The following is a 22,969-nucleotide window of genomic DNA, read 5'->3' on the forward strand; positions in this document are numbered from 1 at the left end:
CCAACATGGGGCTTGAACTTTCAACCCAGAGATCAAGAGTCACACGCTCCACCATAGGAGCCAGCCAGGTGCTCCAGGGCAAGATTCTTGAGCACATTAAATACAACAGCAAGCAACTTTATCTTCAAGGACATTTCCTATTTAAACCGGTAGAAGCCAATTATAAATCAGAAAACTAAAAGCACTTGGTAAAATTAGTGCAGGTGATTCATGGCAGTAGCTCTTCCTTTACAAGGAGTAAAACTGGATAATGACTCGTAAGGCTAATTTCTTAAATGTATAGATCAGCCACACTAATTTCTTTTTAAGGCAGTTTAATTTTAAAGCACTTTTCCTTGAGTTACGGAGAGCCTTTCAGTTGCATGAATAAATGTATATCTAAAAGACGTTTCTCACAAAATCCCCTCAGGTCCTTTATTTTGAAGACCACACAGTAGACTCGCTTAGAAAAGTCCTGACTTTCGCCGCCCTGCTTGGCTAAATTAGAGTTATGAAGAATCAGTGCCATGTGTGTGCTTTCACGTTGCCAGGACTTGCCTATTTGTTGTAAAAAAGGATTTGCAGAAGAGGGTCCAAGAGCCACTGCACGGAGAATGATTCTGGCCCACCTCGTCTTGTTCTAGTAACTTCCAAAACCTGACCTGCTGTATGAGAAATGTCATGTTGTGCTTGATGAAAAGGAGAGGTGTATGTAGAACTAGCTTCTGTTTTGCTAATTCCCCAATTCCATCCCTGAGCATGGGGAAGGAGGTACCAACTGAGCTGCAGGAGCAACTGGCCAAAAAGTGGGTGCTCAGTGTCTGTTCAACCAATGACTGGTTTTTGTACTATCCACCTTCAATTCCATACTGATGAAATGCAAGTTCAGCCAAAAGCACTCTGATATTTTTAATAGCATCGTGGCTTGTGGCCAGCTATCGTATGCTCCTTGAAATATTTTTTTAAAAAGCCACTGCTACAGGTTGAAGGGGAGAGCTTGGACTTCAAATTCTTGGCACATAGAAAGGTAACATAAAGACATCTGCCTTCTAGGCACCCAGAAATTTCACCTGAGGACATTTCAGTTCATGTGGCAAATATTTGCTAAGGATCTAGTAAGTCCAAAGGAGGATACTAGGAGAAACAAAGATGAAAAAGAAATAATTTTATTACAGGAAGCTGAAGAGCCCCCAACACTGTGGGGGGCAACAAGCCCCCACTTACTGTGCCTGGTGCACAGTAAGCATTCAATGGAGGGGGAGGGGTGTTTGATATTTTTTATATATTAGTGGGGCACCTATGATATTAAAGTGAATGCAGTAATGTTGAAAAAGAAGTTACAAAGAAAATGTTCTGGGAAGTTGCATCTGGAGACCTTTTACCAGATGCATCTGGTGGGACTGGGAGGGCTTTTTGGAGGAGGTGACATTTAGGTGTGGCTGCAGAAAAGAAGATTTTTACAAGGAGGCATCCTGGTGGCATGAGCAATAAAGGGCCTGTTTTGGGATTTGTAAGCAGTCTGTAGAGGCTCATACACAGGATGCATGGCAGGTCCTCAGTGAAGCACCGACACAGGCACTGGGCCCCCAGGAAGAGACCAGCATCAGGATGGTAATTAAATGGGCAGTGTGAGTATAGACTGAATGCTGGTGGGAGGAGGCCAGCGGAGAAGTCAAGAAACTAAAGCAATTTTCACTGTTCCTTTGGGACTTTAAGAGCAGAACACTCTCTTTTTTGCCCTAACTTACAAAAGTATTATCGTGGTAGCAGTGTACTCTTCATAATCATACTTTAAAACAAAATGTTGGGGGAAAAATAGAAATAAAAAAAAGTCAAGTCTTAAAAGTGAACTGTAAATAGCATGACTTGAATACTTTTTGACTTCTCCCCAGGGAGCCTGATGCGGGACTCGATCCCAGGACCCCGGGATCACACCCTAAACCGAAGGCAGACGCTCAACCACTGAGCCACCCAGGCATCCCTCAAATGTGTTACTTATTGATGGGGAAAACATTAAATCAAAATATTTACCATTAGAAAGTTCACAGTAATTGAACTCTGTAGTTTCAAAGCCACATGATGACCATGATTAATGTAACATCAGAGAAAGGTCCTCATAAGATCCCGTATTGAAGCCGTAGCTTTCTATATTGCTGGTTTCATTACCTTCAAGAGATTGTGGAATATCAAAAGTATTATCTACAATAATAATGCTGTGTGTTTCTTTGAAGAGCTTCAGGCACTGTACACACTTTAATTAAATCTCCTAATGTCCTTGTGAAGTTGGCAAGAGATTAGCAGAAGGTGAGTCATCGAAAAGTATCCAACTAGAAGACTGGACCATAGGACATACTTTTAGATGAAACCCACTTTTTATTATTATTGTTCCCATTTCACCAATGAGGAAATGGAGTTATTCTTCAGAGAAGGATGATGAGCTATCCTCCATTTTTACTGAAGGCAAAATACACTGCTGTAGGCTCTAGGAGTGTTTCCTGGGAGACCTTTGAAAATAGCACAAAAAACATGACCTCTGAGGTTCCTCCTTTGAGAGCCAACCAACATTTGTTAATAAATAACTGAAATGGGCACTAAAGAGAACATATATTGCCCCTTTCTTGCAAAAGACCACAAGACAAGGATCCCAATTTCTCATTATGACCAATCTGTTGATGGACTGGTCAATCAGAAGTTTGGCTAAGTTCTTTCCACAGTTTCCTTCTCCCACACTTCCCTAGGCAAGACCAGAAGGAAGAGTAGGCACTGTCTTTAAGGAGATAATACTGGGCATAGAGCTGATTGGGTTGAAGACACAGTACAAATTGCAGGGCTAGAAGAAACTGAAAAGAGTGGAAAATGAACCCCCTGACTCTTGGTTCTACCCTTAGGATAGTGGTATAGATTCAAAAGTCAGGCGGTTGAAAAACAAACATGCATGTAGTTATCATATAGGACCTTGTTTATAAACCAACTCCTCTTCTAATAAAGGAAATGAAAGAGCTCATACCACTTTACCAGACCATGACACCACTGTCTCAATCTGACCACTGCCTGACGTCCCAGAAAATGAAGTCATGGTTCCCAAAAAAACAGATCCCAGCTTGAAAAAAAAATTCATGAAAAAGGCAAATACTTTTGTTTTAGGCAATAATTTCACATCACTGAAGTCTTGAAAACAAAGATACGAATAATGAAATCCTACGGCAATATTTGGTTGAAGATGGTTATATTGGTCCAGACTATGCTTAAAATTTTTTGGTTTCTCATAAAAATAAAAACGCAAAATTAAACATTTTGATGAGAAGTTGTTGACTCTCAAATTAGGGGGAAAGTCTCTAGAAGACAGCCTTTTTAAAAATGGAAATAGGAAAGAAGGCAAGATGACAAATTTTGCCTAGTCCTAAAAAAGTGTGGCACCTGACACAGAAACGTCTATTTTTGGGAAAGACTAGTATTCTGTGTACTAAAAATAAAATAACAAGTGGCTTATTTCTACTCTGGAAAGTGGATTTACTACAATGGGATCAAGGGCAAATCTAATAACTTCATGGGTCATAGAGCAATAATCTCTCCTTCCCAAACTTTGAGATGGCAGGTGACAAATGCTCTAATGGAATTCTCTACAAAAAAGGACTCACCAAATTAGGAAAATTCTCTATAGCCAAAGAACAAAATTTTAATTAACCAATCCCTAGTCACATATCTGTATTTAAATATAAAGGGAATGTAATTGCTTATGTATTTTCCCCGTAAAAATAAGGTGCCCTGAAGATTTAGAAAGGTTTATCTAGTGCTATGTTTTTCAAAGTTTATTTTATTTTTATTTAATTTCTTTTTAATTTTTATTTTTAGACAGAGTACATGTGAGCGTCCATGAGTGGGGTTTGGGGAAGGGTAGGGACAGAGGAAGAGAGAGAATCTTAAGGAAGCTCCACACCCAACAAGGAGCCTGACTCGGAACTTGATCTCATGACCTTGAAATCATGACCTGAGCAGAAATCATAAGTCCCACGTTTAACTGACTGACCCACCTAGGCACCCCAACACTATATTTTAATTTGGCATCTCAATCGTTACTGTCACCTGCTTCCGAAGAATTCACAGAAAGCAGGTCTTTTAAATATTGTCCAAGACAAGTATTTATCTATATATTTATTTACAATTATGCAAGCAAAAGTTTTCTTTTACTGCAGTTCTGACATATTTTAACAGTATTGCCAGTGTACCAAAGGACTATAATTTTACTATCTTCTTTGGATAGATTTATATCTGTAGCTTTAATAACTTCAATACATTTTCTAATTAAAAAACATTTTAAGACAAATTACAAATCTGCTAAAACATATCAAATTATGAAATGTCTAAATAAGATACAAGGGGTTTTTGTTTTGTTTTGTTTTTAAATAGGCTCCAGATGGAGCCCAGCATGGGGCTTGAACTCATGACCTTTAGATCAAGACCTGAGCCAAGATCAGAAGTCAGACACTTAACAGACTGAGCCACTCAGGCACCTTTAAATAAGGTATGGTTTTGAATTTATATTAATAGTTTAAAAATAAGTAAAATCAAGATTTTATTAAATATTATAAACACTTTTAAATTAACATATATAAATTTCAGTTTATATCAAATTCTATTTGATCTCAGAATTTTTGAGCAGAAAGGGACCATGGAGGTCATTGAATTTGATGACTTCATTTTTAAGTGCAAACGCTAATGCTTAATCTTTTGAAGCCCAGACTGCCTGCACTAGAACCCAGCCTCCCAACTTGTCAGGCAAGTGTTTCTTATCTTTAACCATGTTGATGTTAACTATAAACATCACATGATATAACCCTGTATCCATTAGTGCGGAAGTACTATTTGGAGATAACATCACTCATTGGCTTAAGGATGAAGCTACAATTATCTAGGATCAGAAAATCCTATCTCAACTCCACTGTTGATCAGATGACATCAAGCAAGCCATTTAATTGCACAGCGCTTTCCTCTTCCTAATTATAAAAATAAGGACTCCGGTAATTTAGACTTCCCTACTTAAATTAGTCGTTGCAATAAGTAGTAATAAAAATAACTCTAAAGCATACAGCATATCTAAGTACAAACGAAATACTTAATAGCAAAAACTCATCTTCACTATATTTAAAACCAAGGAGTAATAAGCTCTGTTAGTTGTAATTAGGAAGGAGTATATATTAGCTGTTGTGTGTCCTTATAACATCCGAACAAGCTAATGCAGGGTTATATCTAACAAGTTCAGTAGCTCCTAGTTTTTCATAATCTCTTTTTACGTTGACCTAAGCCAGATAGTAATTATTAGTTGAAAATAAGCAAGAAATCTTTGACTTCAGAAATGCACCACTTTCCTAACAGAGAAGTGTTTACGAACTACCTTTAGTGTTGCTAACAGAATCAGAAAATTTTACTACAGAATCATCCAGCAACTGATATTATGCAGAGCCTAAACCCTCCCGAATATTACTCCCGAACAGTAAAATATAGTTTCCTGGGCGACACGTAAAATCATCCGGCTTCAGCTGACCTTTAAAAGACAAACAAAAACTTATCAACCAGATTCTCTTGAATAAAAAATAGATCTTGCAACTGGGAGGGATATAAAGAATGGATAAATAGGTTTGAAAAGCATTGTAATACACAAATTTTTGGTAGAAGAAAATGCATCTACTTTGCAGAGAGAATAATCTGAAAGAAAATAACTGGAGATACTAATACAGGCCATTGCCAGGGGATGGAATTTTAAAACATTTTATTTTTCTTTTTCTCCTTTGTGCTTATCTGTTTTAGAACACAAATTAATTTTGTTGTATTTTGCAAAGGTTACTTTGAGTGGAAAAAAAAAATTGCTGGAGTCTCCTGTGTGGAGGCAGTTAGGGACTATCGTGCCTGCTTCAAAACTGAAACAGGAAGGCTTGCAATGTGAAGTGGTGGTGGTGCTAGAAATGTGGTTGGATCTGAGGTGCTCATGTCCTGATACTGGTTCTGGGTAATGAGAGCCAGCACACACAGAGAAAGTCTGGAGAGGCCACTTTGCTGTGAGCTTCCATGCCCGGGAAGTACCAAAGAGCAGAGCTGGGAATGCTTTCTCGCCATCCTCAGCTCGTACCTGGCATGCATCCTTTACCCACGACTTCCATTTCTGGATTGTAGGTCTCCGTCTTAAATTTGAACAAGCATTGCTTTTCAGTGTTTAATTACAATTTAATGGAAATACTCCTCGCATTCAAATTAGCTTTTAGTTTTCGCATCACGAGTGTGCATGCAAGTTATTGTGTCATTATAATCTCATGTTATAATGGCTTCATAATGCAAGTCCCTGCAGGGTTGAATTAGTAGTTTCCTATGGTAATCGCCCATCACTATAATATCATAATCACATAAGCACAGTCCCCACATGCTTCCACTGCAATCATTTTGACATTGTAAGAGCATTTTAATAGTATTAGCATAGATTCTCCGGAGAAATCATCTCATTGTCACTGCATTACCATAGAAGATTAATTGTGGCATGAAAGCTTAAAAAAGAAAAAAAAAAAAAAAGATGATGCTCAGCAATAAAGCATTTCACTTTTCCAAAGGTCACTGCATTTTGCACCAAGGTTTGTGACACGACCCTTAATTGAATAGAGGCCCTTCCACACCATGGAGGTTTTTTGTTTTGGTTTTTCTTTTTGTTTGTTTAGGACTCAAACTACCAGTAATCAAATAGGCCAGCCCCTCTCTGTGATAGAGAAAGAAAGCGCTGTGGTCCCTGTCCTCAAGGAGCTGATAATCTAATCAGGTGTGTGACAAGTTATAGACAGCTTGTAGGTCAACCCAAGGAATGCCATTGAGATAAACACGGTACTTGGAAGTAACAGGCATTAAATAGCAGATGTGAGAGCCAAGGACACAAGGGGTTCCTGAAGAGGGATGGTTGCTAATTATAAAGGGTTAAACCTGTTATTAAACCTAAGGACTGTGTGGCAGAAAGGGAGCACAGTCAGCTGGGTTCAGGAGAGTCTGGCTGCATCTTTGCCTTCCCTGTGGGGCCTGCGGAGGAGGAAGGCCCCCAGAGTGACCAGCAGTGGACATGACCCCAGCCCACGGAGGAAGCAGAAGGAACAGGTTAGTGACAGGAAGCACCCCCTCTGCACACCTGCACACACACACCCTCCCCCGCCCAGCTTTGAGCAGCAGGCCTTGTCGTTTATTGCTAAGAGGGTGAGCAGAGATGGCCCACCGTGCAGTACAGCATCTGCTGGAGGACCAGAAGCAGGAAATGCTGCTCAGAAGAGCACTGCCCAGGCCCTAATTAGCTCTCCCTGCATTGAAGCCATGTGTAGAATGACTACATTGTGTCAGGGACAGATGACCCCAGCTGCAGAGCCTGGCAGGCTACTGTGCTCACATGGAGGGGGGTGCTCACCCTGGGCTACCATCGGGGGCCACCATGGGAGAACTGCCCACAGATGATCCTAACTCTCAAGGAATCGTCTCTGCTCAGTGTCTGAGTGAGAATAACGTCCCAGCCTGTGTTCAGCACCCCCACTGGCCCATCGCAGGCACCCGATCGCGCTCAGGATGGATGGATGAGTTAACACAACTGGAAGGTACGCGGGTTCGGAGCTGCTGGGGGACTGACTGGGAATACCTCCCCTCCAATAGCATTAAGGGCCGGGGAGTCCACAACTGGCAGGGTCTCTTGTATTATTAAAGACTTGCTTGCCTTCTTGTTCTAGTAGATGAAGCATTCTGAGGAGTCAGGATTGCTCATTTCCCTCTTTTTGAATTGCGTGGGCCTCGGAGATCTCAGAACTACTCAGTGGCTCAGTTTTGGAAAAGCAGTAATACTGCTTTTTTTAATTGGAACACTATGAGGGTAAAGATTGCTCTCTAAGTGCTCAAAACTACTTTGACCAACAAGCTGTGGAGCAATATAAACTTATTACATAAACAAATTAGCCGTCCTTCCTTCCTTTAGAAGTTATTTTTAATTTCATAGGTAAACTCTATGGAACCTGCTCCCCTGTTCTTCCTTGAGGTCTTGTTTGAGCATCCTATGTAATTTCCCTCTTCTGGCTCATTCTTCACAGTGACATCTGCCATTAGGAAGTCATATCAAAATTTACTTTCATTGCCTTTGATCACCAGTTTTTATTGTTGTTTGCTTTGCCATTAGACATACAGATGAAAAAATCAAGAATGGGATTAAAAAAAATTTTTTTTAATATTTTATTTATTTATTCATGAGAGACACAGAGGCAGGGACACAGGCAGAGGGAGAAGCAGGCTCTATGCAGGGAGCCTGACATGAGACTAGATCCCGGGTCTCCAGGATCAGGCCCTGGACTGAAGGCGGCGCTAAACCTCTGAGCCACCCGGGCTGCCCAAGAATGAGATGTTTGAATCTAAATGTACTCACCCTAAGAACACAAATTTTATTTATTTTGTAAGATGCATCTTGTCACTGCTTAGAAAAGTGTCCTAGTTTTTCTCTCTCGTTCAGATGTATTAAAGGCAACAGAAAACATTGCTGATAATGTTCAGTAGGGTTAGTCTTTTATTTGATACAAACAGTAGTCAGTAGTTATTAAATATCTGGAGTGCCACCAAACATTAATGCCGAACTGCTGTATTTCAAAAATGGAAGAATGCACACAGATGGGCCAACAGAATGGTCCTATGAACACATCTCTATTTCCCCAATAGGAAGAAACACTAAAACTTCATCAATAGCATTAAGGTTTCAAAAACTTGATATGACCAAACTTTCTTTGGCAAACTTAGCATGTGAGTCTCAGTTTTCCCCCAGATAAAATGAAGGAGTTAAACAAGGTGGTCTCCAAAGTTCCTTCCAGATACAAATTACATGATTCTAGGCAAAAAGGCAGTAAATGACCTTTATCCAACCTCTCCAGTGGCTCCCCCATGAGTTCACCTTGTTTAGACTTTAGATAAATGGGGATATTTAGATAGTAGAAATGAGAAACCTATTGATAATCATTCTAATTCTTTTTCTGAACCACTCTCGAACAAATCATAGTACAGTGTTTAGTTTATTATAAACTTCAGATTATTACTAACAGGTGAGTGAAATAAAAATACCTCACAACCCAGATTATTACTTTCTTTATTATCACTCTTTATATTGCTTATGACTCACAGTAAAATAGAGGCACCTAGTATAAAATAATGCTGGCTCTATTAGCCCTCAAATAAATGATGCTGAGTGCCTAAGCAACTGAAAGCTCTTGGCTATTTCCCAAATAGCAGCTTAAATGATCCATTGTGTATATGTATATATGTGTACATATATTTATACACGTACATACCCAGTGTTCACACTGTCTGATTATCACAGTACAAGTAGAGAGACTATTCTGAAAATTGTTTTGTGCCAACTTTACAGCCAAGAATTATTTCTTAGTGGATAGTGAGATAAGTAAAAAAAAAAGTCAGTCATCTGCTTGTTTTTTGCCAATGTTTTCAGAAGGTGTGATATATATCCCACTGGTGGTTCAAACCAATTTTAGGTGATATATGGGCATTTAAAATGTCTTAAACACGTATTTGTTTATTTTAATGTGTATTGGAAAAAAAGTAATAAATGTTGCAACCCTCTGATTTTTATGGATATTACTGTTTAGGATGAGGAAAAAAGTGGGTGAGTTTAAAGAAAAATATTGGGATCCCTGGGTGGCGCAGCGGTTTAGCGCCTGCCTTTGGCCCAGGGCGCGATCCTGGAGACCCGGGATCGAATCCCACATCGGGCTCCCGGTGCATGGAGCCTGCTTCTCCCTCTGCCTATGTCTCTGCCTCTCTCTCTCTCTCTGTGTGTGACTATCATAAATAAAAATTTAAAAAAAATAAAGAAAAATATTAAATAATTAGCAAAGGTAGTACCTGGGAATAGCAAACATGCCTTCTTTTCTTTTTTTAAGGTTTTGTTTATTTATTTGAGAGAGAGAAAAAAAAGCACAAATGAGGGAGAGGGGCAGTGGAAGAGGGAAAAGCAAACTTCCTGCTCAGGAGGAAACCCAACATGGGGCTCTATCCCAGGACTCTGAGATCATGGTCTGAGCTGAAGGCAGATGCTTAACTGACTGAGCCACCCAGGTGCCCTGCAAACATGCTTTAAAAATGATGGGAAAATGAATCAAATTTGACAAATTTGATAAATATTAGTGATGATTCTTTCATTCTGATAAACATTATTCTGAGTTTGTGAAAATTAAAAGGCATTTAACACCTCTAAAGTATATTGTAACACATTTATTTTCTCTGGCCTATTAAAGAGCTAACTCCTGTTCTGGGGGTAACATCTTCCTAACTCATCAGAAATATAATCATGACTTCTAATTAGGCAGAGAAAGCTGTCATCCAATTTTAACTCTCAGACCTTTTTGTTGGTCCTGTAATTGTTGACATCATTTTAAATGATGTTGATTTAAAGATATAAATATGATATATGGTGTCAAGAATATGGATTGAGACATTATGGTCAGACACGGTACAGCTACTGAGTAAGCTTTCAATTTTCATAGAATAAAACTCTGAAGTTGAATACATCATTCTTTGTAGAGAGGCAACATGTAGGTAAAGAAATTTTCTGCTAATGGTATAAAATCATTAGATTCTATAAGAATAATTAATGAAGGGATGCCTGGATAGCTCAGTGGTTGAGCGCCTGCCTTCAGCTCAGGGTGTGATCCCAGAGTCCCAGGATCAAGTCCCATATCGGGCCCCTTACAGGGAGCCTGCTTCTCTGCCTCTCTCTCTGTGTCTTTCATGAGTAAATAAAGTTCAAAAAAAAAAAAGATAATTAATGGAAACTCATTTTACTGAGGTAATACTAACACAAACATAAAAATAAGTAAGTGAAAACAGGTTCACAAAAAAACTACACCATCCCTACAGAATGCATTATGCAAATTCCATATGAAAAACTTTTTACAATTCTGATTTGGTCTATGAAAAACCAAAGGAATTTAGAAACTAATCCTTTTGACTTCACCGTAGCAAGAATAAGCAGTAGCAAAAGTCCATGGAATGTCCCTAATGTATACGTTCTTTTCATATATTTTAAATCTAACAATTAAATGAAATTCAATAGACAATGCATAGAACTATATAGAATCTTCACAGAGATCAAATTAAACCTGGATTTCTTAGCTTGAAATATTTTGATCTTTCTACTGACATACCCTGATAAACAAAGAGTGAAAACATAATGCCTAGGAGGAAGGAATTATATCAAAAAGGGGCACTGGGCGCCAGTTGCAGGAACCTCCTCTTCCCTGTATAGCCAACAGATCAAGTATGGCTTTAGGGCCAAAGGCTCAGTAATATCAGTGCCAAACACAGCCGATTTTTTTACTTCTTATTCTCTAAGCTGCTTCAAAGTATTTATACACCTTGACGATGCTTCTGAATGAGAAAGGGGCAAGTTCAAAGCAACAAGGAAGCTAAAGGGAATGAATGTCAGCTCTTTGACTTCTGTGGAACTGTGAGTGAGACCCATGAGAGATGCCCAGGGCAGTCCCTGATCCTACCTGTGGATGCTGGGGGAACTGGGATGGGCAAAGGCAGTGACAAGCTGGAGACAGGGCTTTGGAGTAGCAGCCCTTGAAGTACACTCAGCAGAGATCTTTTCTTGCCTAGTGGCAACCTGTAAAGACCCCTCCTGTGGTAGCAGAGGACATTTTTTCGGAAAGTACTAGACAAGAAGGCATTCACCAGGCATGGTGCATTGGAAGCCAGCGCCCCTGTTCCTGAATTCCCATGTGAAATGGATTTGGGCAGCTGCAAATGGAGAGTGTCTGAAGTTAAAGACTGCACTTGGAGAAAATGCAGGCTGGGCAGCTCTGTGGTAGGAAGGCACTGACTCATGAAGTGATAGACATGCCATACACCAGGGAGTGATAAATAAAAACATGTGTCAAATAATCTAGGTCAAAACCAGTGAAGGCACTCTTGTATAGCCTTTCCTGGATAAGGGTTTCTCAACGATTACTTTGCAATGGAGGATTGGTAGTAAAAACCACACTCTACTAACACACGCATTGTCTAACATATGCACCCATACCTCATTATTCAAATGTAATTTCTTCCTGAAAACATGATGGGTCCTGAACTTTGCATTGCAGGACTTTATATATTACATTCATTTCTTTAAAAAACTATTTGATTTCAACTTTTTATTTTTTTAAGATTTTATTTATTTATTTGAAAGAGAGAGACAGAGAGCAAGAGAGTGCAAGTGAATGCATCAGCCGGGTTAGAGGCAGAGGAAGAGGGAGAAGCAGACTCCCCACTAAGCAGGAACCCCATGTGGGGCTCGACCCAGGACCCCGGGATCATGACTTGAGAGAGTGCAAATGAATGCATCAGCCAGGTTAGAGGCAGAGGAAGAGGGAGAAGCAGACTCCCCACTAAGCAGGAGCCCCATGTGGGGCTCGACCCCAGGACCCCGGGATCATGACTTGAGTCGAAGGCAGATGCTCAACTCACTGAGCTACCCAGGTGCTTTAAACTGTTTAATGTGGGCATTTTTAAAAGCTTGCACATGAGGAGAGAAGAGGATGATGAACCTCTAGGTATCACCCAGCTTCAACAATAGATTCTAATAAAAACAGTTTTTAAGGGGAAAATTAATGTTTTGCAGCCCATCAAAACCACCAACCAATTATCCCAGATATTACTAACATACTGTTATAGACCTATATAACAATCCTCTAAGGATTTCTGGCAATTAATTAACTGTGAAAGACATTTTTTAGAATTAAAAAAAAAAAAAAACAGTATTACTGTATTCTGAAGGCACTCTGTAAAGTTTTCCAGAAACAACTTTGGTACCCATGGTAGATGTAGACAGGTAACAGTCAAACTGAGGTATTTGATGCTTTCATCATTCCTAATATTTTCTCAAATTTTTTCTAGCTTCTTAGGCTTATCATCTCTTTTTAGAACTCTCCTGCTTTCAGGATCCCTGGGTGGCGCAGCAGTTTAGCGCCTGTCTTTGGCCCAGGGCGCGATCCTGGAGACCCAGGATCGATTCCCACATCGGGCTCCCGGTACATGGAGCCTGCTTCTCTCTGCCTGTGTCTCTGCCTCTCTTTCTCTCTCTGTGACTATCATAAATAAATAAAAATTAAAAAAAAAAATATTTTGGAAAAAAAAAAAAAAGAACTCTCCTGCTTTCTTAGACATTTTCAGTTGATAACACGAAAGCAAAAGTGCACAACACATTTAACAATGCAAGCCCAAGATGTTCCCCTCCGGGGGGACGATCTGAGCTGGGACCATGGTGTCCACTCCATCTTGTTGCCCTTTTTGATGGCACAAGTATGTGAACTCATCATAGCAAGAGTTTTGGTTTAAAGAGGAGATTCTGAGTATAAATATTTATAACAAATATTTAGACGGTGGTAGTTCAGATGGCAAGGTATACTTAATTATGTACATTTTATGGTCAACTGCTTAATAGAGTACATAGAATGCATGTAACAATGCTGCTACAGTTTTTATCTAATTACTTCATTGTTTTAAGTCACAAGCATAAAACTCTCCTCCTTCTGTTAAGAAGTTCATAAGCTGAGTAGATCCTCCAAAGATTTCTAGTCATCATTTGGTTGCTCATATTTGATGATCAATGAAAATAATTCCAAAAATGGCAGTTTCTGCAGACCATTAGTACAGATCAGTGGTGTGGGCTGAATTGTGTCCCCACCTTATATGTTGGAGTCTTAATCTCCAGGACCTCTGCATATAACTGGATATGGACATGGGACCTTTAAAGAGGTAATCACACGAAAATGGGGTTTTGTAGGTGGGTCTTAATTCAATAGGACGATTTTATGTAGTTAAGAGCAGAGCTTAGGACGCAGACAACATAGACAAAGGGAAGACCATGGGAGGACACAGGGAGGAGGCAGCCGAGCCAAGAGAGGCCGTAGAAGAGACCAGATCTACCAACACCTTGATCTTGAACTTTCAGCTTCCAGAATTGTGAGAAAATAAATCTCTGTTGTCGAAGTCACCCAGCTGGTGATATTTTGTTATGGCAACCCTAGCAAACTAATACCGTCAGTAATGGAGGTCACCTAATCCAAGCTACGGACGTGGCCTTTAAATACACCTGGGAGATCTGGGTCTACAGAGTGAGTAGAAAATTTGTTGAAAGGGCTGGCCAGGCACGTGTGATTCAATCTAACACTTTTGTGACAAATTTCGATGATAATCAGGTGATGGCTCAGTGTATGGACTCGGAGTTGTTTATTTCAGTTATCTGTCATGGTGTAATAGGCCAGCTTGCTGAAAAGTTAAGCAGATACCACACACAGATTATGTAGAAGACGTATCACGTGAAATACCCCTGAGCTGAGGGTTGGCCTTTCTATTTCCTCCAAACTTTAGAGAACAAGACAATAACATTTAACTTTTCAGATATATAACGAATGTAATAGATACGACATGTAGAAATGTGACAGTATAAACATGATAACTTGAGGAGTTTATGAAAAGACTTTAAATATTTCAAAAATCAGGGGGCAGCCTGGTTGGTTTAGTCAATTAAGCACCTGACTCTTGATTTCAGCTCAGGTCAGGGTCGTGAGATCGAGCCACATGTCGGGCTCTTCATTGGGTGTGGAGCCTACTTAAGATTCTCTCTCTCTCTGTTCCTCCCCCAGCTTTCTCTCAAAAAAAAAAAAAAAATTCAAAAATCAGTACCTATGTAATTTTGAAAATAGTAAGCAATATTAAGAAATTGGTACACAGTAATGCAAAGGAGTATTTGGTTGCAGTGGACTTGGAATTACACAAAGGAGCATTACATTCACAACAATATTTACCAATATTCTCTTCAAAGTGCTTTTCAAACACTAAATAATTACCCAATTAAGCCACTGCAAGATAAGCTGTTATTACTCTGGATTTAGTGAAAAGGACTAATAATTACTATTTTAACACTTTCTGTGAAGAAAGTCTCAATGTTTACTGAACACAACTGTGAGAACACCCCATCCGTTTCGTGCGTAGGAAACAGAAAAAAACAAAAGGTTGATTAGTTAAGTGAATTCAGGGAGAGACAGAGTTGATTAAGAACTAAGAACCATGACCTGTGAAAACAGAGAATTTAATATGCAAAGCGGTGACCAAAATTGGCAGAAGGCTGTTTATGAATCCTGCCAATATTCAATATTGCAGACTGACAATGGAGAATCTGTGGTCATGCCCTCAACAACATAATTCATCACGCTAGTGCTTGGGGCAGTCATGTCCAAGCAATTTATCATCATCATATCACTCGTCTGAGTAAGAGAGGGGGAGAACTTTGATTGTTAACCTCTAGGGAGAATGGATTTATAGCCAACATCCCTAAGAATGCAGCACAGCTCTGCCCAAAGCAAAATGTTCCCTGCTTCGCTTCTGTTTAACTCAGTAAAAGTGTGAACACGTTGCCTCCGGGACATTGAGAGCAAAACCTAGGTCTGATGTCCTTAGTTCAAAAATAAGATAGCCAGCAAACCATATTTAAAATCATCGAAGCTGCTTTAAAAAATGCGTATGGATGATGCATTTCAAATGTCCTTTGGTGACAAGATCATTTCTGAAACGCATCTGTGGATAATTCCATTTGGGAAGAATCATCTCTTAACACTGAACCCATGAACCCATGTCCTTTGTATTGGAAAACTTGGAAGTGAGCTGATAATTAAAAAAAATACACACACACTACACACACACACAGAGTGTTTTTCAAAATAAAAATCACTATCCCTCCACGCATTGAGCCTTTCTGTTTTTTACACTTTAACAATGGCTGCCCTTACAGGGTGTAATTAAACACCTAAATGCCATTTTGTCCCTTTTGATGAAAATCACGAGGCTGAGTTGTGCATTATGGAAACAAGTACCCCTGCTGTCTCCCCAAGAGTAAGGGGAGCGTTAGTCCCAGCAGCGAGCCTTCTACAGCACCTTCCCTCCTAGGCCTCCATGTGTCTGGTAAACTAGAAATCAGTAATCCCTGGATGCATGTGGCTCAGCAGTTACTGAGTACATTAGTCAGGATAGACTAGGTTATGCTGTGGTAACAACAAATGCCCACATCTCGGGGTCTAAACACAAACGTTTATTTCTAGCTCTCATGACATATCTAATACAGGTCGATGGGGGGCTCTGCTCTCTGTCCTCATGTCCTGATCCAAGCAGACAGTACAGCCTCTATCTAGAAAATTCATGGTCACGGTGGCAGGGGGAAAGAAAGTGTGACAAATGACAGACCTCTTGCTGGCTCTTTTTTTTTTTAAATATTTAATTTATTTATTCATGAGAGACACACAGAGAGAGATAGAGACACAGGCAGAGGGAGAGGCAGGCTCCCCACAGTGAGCCCGATATGGGACTTGATCCCAGGACCCCAGGATCACCCCCTGAGCCCATGGCAGACACTCAACCACTGAGCCACCCAGGTGCCCCCTCTCAATGGCTCTAAAAGCATCTACCTGGAAGTGACACGTCACTCTATTTACATTGCATTGGCCAAAGCAAGTCAGTCACATGGCCATACCTCGCTGGAAGGGGACAGATAAGTGGATGAGACACACGACTCCCATGCAGAGCAGAGAAGCACGCCTATTTGGGCAGACACTGTTTCCATGAAGGGGCACTCAGAACCACAGCTGCTTTAGGCCAGGTGGCCAGGTAGGAGCAGGTGTTTTATTTTTCTTCTTCCCTCCCCCATTTTTTTTTTTAAGTGAGGAAGGATGTCTATGAATGAAAACCTTTTTTTTTTTTTAAAAATGAAATCCTTCTTAGAAAAACTTGGACTTCTGAAAATACACCCTAAAGAATATTTGGTGCGTGAAAAATATATTTAACCATCTTAGGTTGCCCTTCGTCCTTCATAGGGTTCCTGAGCAGGACACCACTTAATCAGGAATTAATTTTCCCCATTGTTACTATATGGCTTACTGGGCTATTTAAGACAATTGAGGAGAAATACTTCTCGTACAGTAACGCTGTAAAGTGTATATGGAAGTAAGGATGGGCATTTGCCAAGGCCAGTAGTCCTTCTGTTATATAGTTCATTATTTTGTCTTCAAGTTTAATTCTGAGAGCAACCTCTAAAATCCTTGCATAGGGGCTCTCTACCAACTATAATCCCAGACCGAGAGGGCACTAAGGATCTAGACAGGTTCCTCAAAACTCTGTTCTATCCCATATATGTGTTCTCCTTTTCTCTATCTGGGTTAAAGTTTAACTATTCACGCTTCAAACTGTATTAAATTGCATTTTTTTTCAGAAATCCTTTTCAGTTCAGCCCCATATTCGAGGTATGTTGTACCCTTCATGGGGAAGGGAGAACTTGTCCAGTGAAACCTGTCATTCAATTAAGTCATTAGGTCATCACCCACCCCCACAATGCATGCTGTACTGGTTCTCCTCCTGCCTCACTGGCCAACCTCCTTTGTTGGCTCCACTGACCTCTTAGCATTGGGCTCGTGGACACAGGTTCGAGGTTCCTCTTCCCTACCTATATTCTCTCCCTAGTCCTTTTATACACTTCCGACAGCTTCATATATCATGATTAATGACTCCCTAATAATTATCTGTAGCCCAGATCCCTCCCGTGAGCTATGGTATAATGTACCCAACAGCCTATATGACATTTCCCGTTGGACATCTCATAGACCTTGTGGTAGGCAGATGCTACAATGGCACCCAACAACTCCATCCTTCCTGGTATTCACACCCCTGTGTTGTTCACACACACACACACACACACACACACACACACACACTGGACCAGGGTTGGTCTGTGTAATCAACAGCATACAGCAGAATCAACAGGATGTTACTTCTGAGATCAGTTTAAAAAAAAAAAAAAAAAAAAGATGGCTTCTACCTTGGGTTCTCTTTCTCTCTCGGAACATTTGCCCTGGGGGAAGGTACATCATGAGGAGCCCTATGGAGAGGTCCATATGGTAAGAAACTGAAGTCTCTGGCCAACAGCCAGCTAAAATCTGTCAACAGCCATATGAAGAAGCTAAGAAGCAGAACTTAGGCTCCAGTCAAGCCTTGAGATGACCACAGCTGATGGATTGACTGTAATGTTATGAGAGACTTCAAGCCAGAACAAACCCCACAATGCCATGCCCAAATTCAGACCCACAGAAACCAAAATAACAAATGGCTGTTGTTTTAATTGGCTAAATTTTAGAGTAATTTTTTAAAGATTTTTATTTATTTATTCTTGAGAGAGGCAGAGACACAGGCAGAGGGAGAAGCAGGCTCCCTGGGGGAGCCCGATGTGGGACTCGATCCTGGAACTCCAGGATCACACCCTGAACCAAAGGCAGACGCTCAGCCACTGAGCCACCCAGGCGTTCCAGGGTAATCTTTAAAATGTAGAAATAGGTAACTAATCCACACATCACATATTTAACATTCACTAATGGGGACTTTCCATCTCCCCTACCTCAATTCCCAATTTGTTCTTGCCCTTGCCTTCTGCTTCTCCATTAACATCTACATCTGCCCAGTTTCTGGGCCATCATCCTTGGATTCTCCTTATCTTTCTCTACCACCTCCTATTCATCAGCAAGTTCTAGAAGCAAAATCCAAAGCACTTATCAAATTCATGGATTTGATAACAAATGGATTTGGTAACAAAATGGATTAATAAAGAACTTATTAAGCTCAACACCAAAGAAACAAACAATCCAATCATGAAATGGGCAAAAGACATGAAGAGAAATCTCACAGAGGAAGACATAGACATGGCCAACATGCACATGAGAAAATGCTCTGCATCACTTGCCATCAGGGAAATACAAATCAAAACCACAATGAGATACCACCTCACACCAGTGAGAATGGGGAAAATTAACAAGGCAGGAAACCACAAATGTTGGAGAGGATGCGGAGAAAAGGGAACCCTCTTACACTGTTGGTGGAATGTGAACTGGTGCAGCCACTCTGGAAAACTGTGTGGAGGTTCCTCAAAGAGTTAAAAATAGACCTGCCCTACGACCCAGCAATTGCACTGTTGGGGATTTACCCCAAAGATACAGATGCAATGAAACGCAGGGACACCTGCACCCCGATGTTTATAGCAGCAATGGCCACAATAGCCAAGCTGTGGAAGGAGCCTCAGTGTCCATCGAAAGATGAATGGATAAAGAAGATGTGGTTTATGCATGCAATGGAATATTACTCAGCCATTAGAAATGACAAATACCCACCATTTGCTTCGACGTGGATGGAACTGGAGGGTATTATGCTGAGTGAAGTAAGTCAATCGGAGGACAATCATTATATGTTCTCATTCATTTGGGGAATATAAATAATAGTGAAAGGGAATATAAGGGAAGGGAGAAGAAATGTGTGGGAAATATCAGAAAGGGAGACAGAACGTAAAGACTGCTAACTCTGGGAAACGAACTAGGGGTGGTAGAAGGGGAGGAGGGCGGGGGGTGGGAGTGAATGGGTGACGGGCACTGGGGGTTATTCTGTATGTTGGTAAATTGAACACCAATAAAAAATAAATTAAAAATAAAAAAATAAAATAATAAAATAAATAAATAAATAAATAAGTTAAAGATCTTAAAATGAAAAAAAAATAAATAAAAAAGTTAAAGATCTTAAAATGAAAAAAAAATAAATAAAAAATAAAAAAACAAACAAAAAAGCCCACTTTGCATAAGGCACAGCACAGGTGCTGGAGAAACAGGAGTAAATAAAACATGCAAACCCTGTCCTCACGTGGTTGACATAGGAGGGGGTAAAGAATTCATAAACAAAATATATAGTGTGTCATATGGGGATAAGTTGTATGCAGGAAAACTAAAGGAATGGGAGAATGAGAATGCCAGGGGGCTTGAGGGGTGTTAGGATGTTCTTTTAAATATAGTTGTCAGCAAGGCCCCACTGGTAAAGTGACATTTGAAGATTCCACATTCTCTGTCCCTACTGCAGCTACCCTAGCCTGAGCTACCACCATCGTTCATTTGGGCTCATCACAGCCATCTCCCTTTCGCTCCCCTGCCCACAACTCTTCAGTGGCTTCCCATCGCTGTTAGACGAAAATCTAGAGCACTTACCAGGCCGCACAAAGCCTTGTGTGACCTAGTGCCGCCCTGTCTTTCCAACTTCATCTTGAACCAATCACCCAAGCTCCAGTCACAACAACGTTCTGGCACTTTCTAGAACATGCCAAGTTCTTTCATGGCTACTTTGCCTCAGCAGGTCCCACTGCAAGCAATGAACATCGCCAGGTCCTTCTCACCCTTCTAAATCAAAAGGTCTTCATGAGGACGGACTGTTTTCAGCGCCACATGCAGAGTCCTCCCAACTCCCGCCCCCCTGCTCTATTTTCCTTTATCACAGCCCTCTGTTTACAATTTGTAGCTGTTGGTGAATTAATTTGTTTGCTCATTCCTTCTTTGTTTCCTCAGGCTTCTCTGCCTCCAACCAAAATATAGATTCCTAGAGGCTAGAATCCTTGCCTGTCCTGCTCTGTATTAGAGCAGTTCTGGGGCATGTCCAGCTATACCATACACATTTATTGAATGAATAAACCAACCTTTCATGACCACCTTGTAATTTCAACACCAAGTGTGACCACATATATCATTAAATAGTAAAAGCAGAATCTTGTCTTCACAAATCTATAGGCCTTTTGATCGAGTATAGAGACCTAGAGATCAATGACCTTTATGTGCCCAGCAAAGATAAGTAATTCATCCAAAGTTGCAGAGCTGGAATCAGAAATAGCCTTAAGTTCCACTCATGAGTCCTCAGAGTTCTTTAAGCCAGCAACCTGGCTTCCTGCCCCTTCTACCAGTGTATGTGCAGTTCCTGTTGCATAAAAGGCAGACTCGTGAAGAACAAAAGTATGGAGTGGCTAAGTGGTAGGAGCACAGATTTTGGAGTTAGAAAGACATGGACTTTTTTTTCTAAGCTTTCCAGTAGTGTGGCTTACCCATCTGTGCCTTTCCTTCCTTCCTTCCTCTTCTGTAACCCCAGAATACCTCACAGAGCAGTGCAGAGTATTCAGGTGCACAGAACTCAAAGAAGACCCCTGGCAATTTGCTTTTACTAACTGGCAAATATATATATATATATATATATATATATATATATATATATATATATATATAAATTTGTTTGTATTTGTATTGTATATGTTTATTTGTGTATATATATATACATATATGTGTGTGTGTATAGCATATGTATATATGCAAAAAAATATGTATATATAGGTTTGGGCAACTCAAAGAAGAAGACCCCTGGCGATTCGCTTTTACTAACTGGCTATATATATATATATTACATATATGCAATATATATATATTGCATATATATAGTGCATACATATATGCATATATATTGCATATATATGCATATATGTAAAATATATATATAGGTTTAGGTTTGGGCATTCCTATTCCTATTATAATTCTAAGATCCAGGAATGGAAATAAAATGCATTTTGCTATTTTATGCCCCAAATCTGTATTACAGATCTCTTAGTAACTTTCATAACGACCGGGCCACATCTAGCCTCCATCAATGAAAAACATAAATTCATAAAGTAGCACGCTGTGAATTTTGTGTTCGAAGTATCCTCTTTAAAATTAAGTCGCTATCTTGCTATCAACAGCAAGTTGTCTGGTCTCCTTTTCTTTGCAGGGTGCACTGAGATTTCTTGTTAAGGGCGGTTAGTTACGTCCGGAATCACACCGGGATTTTAGGGTAACCGCTGTACACCCCGCTGCCTATGCAAAATGAAAACGTTACCGGGCCAAGAGGGTGCAAGTCTGCGGGCCCTGTGCTCACCGACGTTTGTTCTATTGGACAGTGAGAGGACGATCCTGTAGGGCAGGAGCGAGCGCCTGTGCGCTTCCTCCCTGCGGCGGGACCTCAGGACTCACGGACACGTGTCGCCGGGAGGCCGCTGTCCCCGTGGGTGCGCCCCCGGCGGAGGCGGCCCTGCCCCCAGGCCCCTCGGAAGGTGTCCCAGCCCCGCTCGCGTCCCGAGGCAGGCGCCCCCGAGCGTGCCTGGGCAGCTTCAGGTGGAGCGACCCTGCACGGCGAGCTCGGGCGACGCGGAGGCCCCGGGCGCGGAGGCACGACTTCAAGGCTTCTGAAAGGAGATGGAAGGTGGACGTCGCGGAAGAGGCGCCCCCGGCCCCGCGCAGCCGCCGCGGGCCCCCGAGCCCCTCTGTCCGGGCCTCCGCCGCCTCCCGCCCCGGCCCTGCAGCTCCCCCTGCGCCCCGGGGAGCGCGCAGCTCGCTAAGGCGCGGGCGGTCCCGGCCCCCCTCCCCCGGGGCGCCGCTGGCCGGGGATGGGGGCTCCCCGCAGGGACCGACGGCCCCGGCCGCAGCGGCACCCCGCCCCGCCCCGCCCCGCCCCCGGCTCCCGCCCGCTCGGCCCCGCGCACCTCGCCTCCTCCGGCCGCGCGCCGCCTTCTCCCCGCGACCCCGGCACGGCCAGCCGGCGGGGCCCTGGCCTCCCCGCTCCCCGCCCCCTTCGCCCCCGGCCTATCCCCGCCCGGGTCCCGGGGCCAAGTTCGGCCACGCCCCACCCAGCCCTAGGTCACGTCCTGCGGCCCCGGCCACGCCCCTTCTGCCCTAGGCCACGCCCAGCGGGGCGACCCCGCCCCCCGCCCTCCTCCAGGGCCTGCAGGCCAAGTCCGCCCTCAGCCAGGCTCGGGCCTGTCCAGCCCGGGGGAGGGCAACGAGCTGCTAGCTGCAGGCTGCGATCGGCGGCAGGAGTCTATTGTACCCCCAAATACCCTGGCGGGAGAGGTTCCTCGTCTCTCTCTAGTTCATCTGAGTCGACAGGATTAGGGGCCAGATCCCCCAAGGGCGCAAGGAGACGGCTGCATTTCCCCAGATCTCAGGTCTTACAGAAAAGCCTGGAACGTGGAGGCTTTAGTAGCGATTTTAATTTCCTCCAAGGATAACTAATCGGGGTGAGC

The 22,969-nt window shown here is 41.9% G+C and overlaps 1 protein-coding gene across 8 annotated transcripts in view; it reads right to left on the reverse strand.

The window, feature by feature from the left end:
- The window catches only part of PTER (phosphotriesterase related), a 144,036-nt gene extending 121,512 nt beyond the window's left edge, over positions 1–22,524 (reverse strand). For 4 of the 8 annotated variants that reach the window (XR_003136012.3, XM_035713416.2, XM_025445212.3 and 1 more), the window contains exon 1: positions 22,430–22,524. The gene's annotated coding sequence lies outside the window, so the exon portion shown is untranslated. The other 4 variants (XM_049097331.1, XM_025445210.3, XM_049097324.1 and 1 more) reach the window with 4 other exon arrangements.
- Between the last annotated feature and the right edge of the window lie 445 nt (positions 22,525–22,969).

The sequence above is a fragment of the Canis lupus genome, chromosome 2 (genome assembly GCF_003254725.2).
Source record: "Canis lupus dingo isolate Sandy chromosome 2, ASM325472v2, whole genome shotgun sequence".
NCBI lineage: Eukaryota > Metazoa > Chordata > Mammalia > Carnivora > Canidae > Canis > Canis lupus.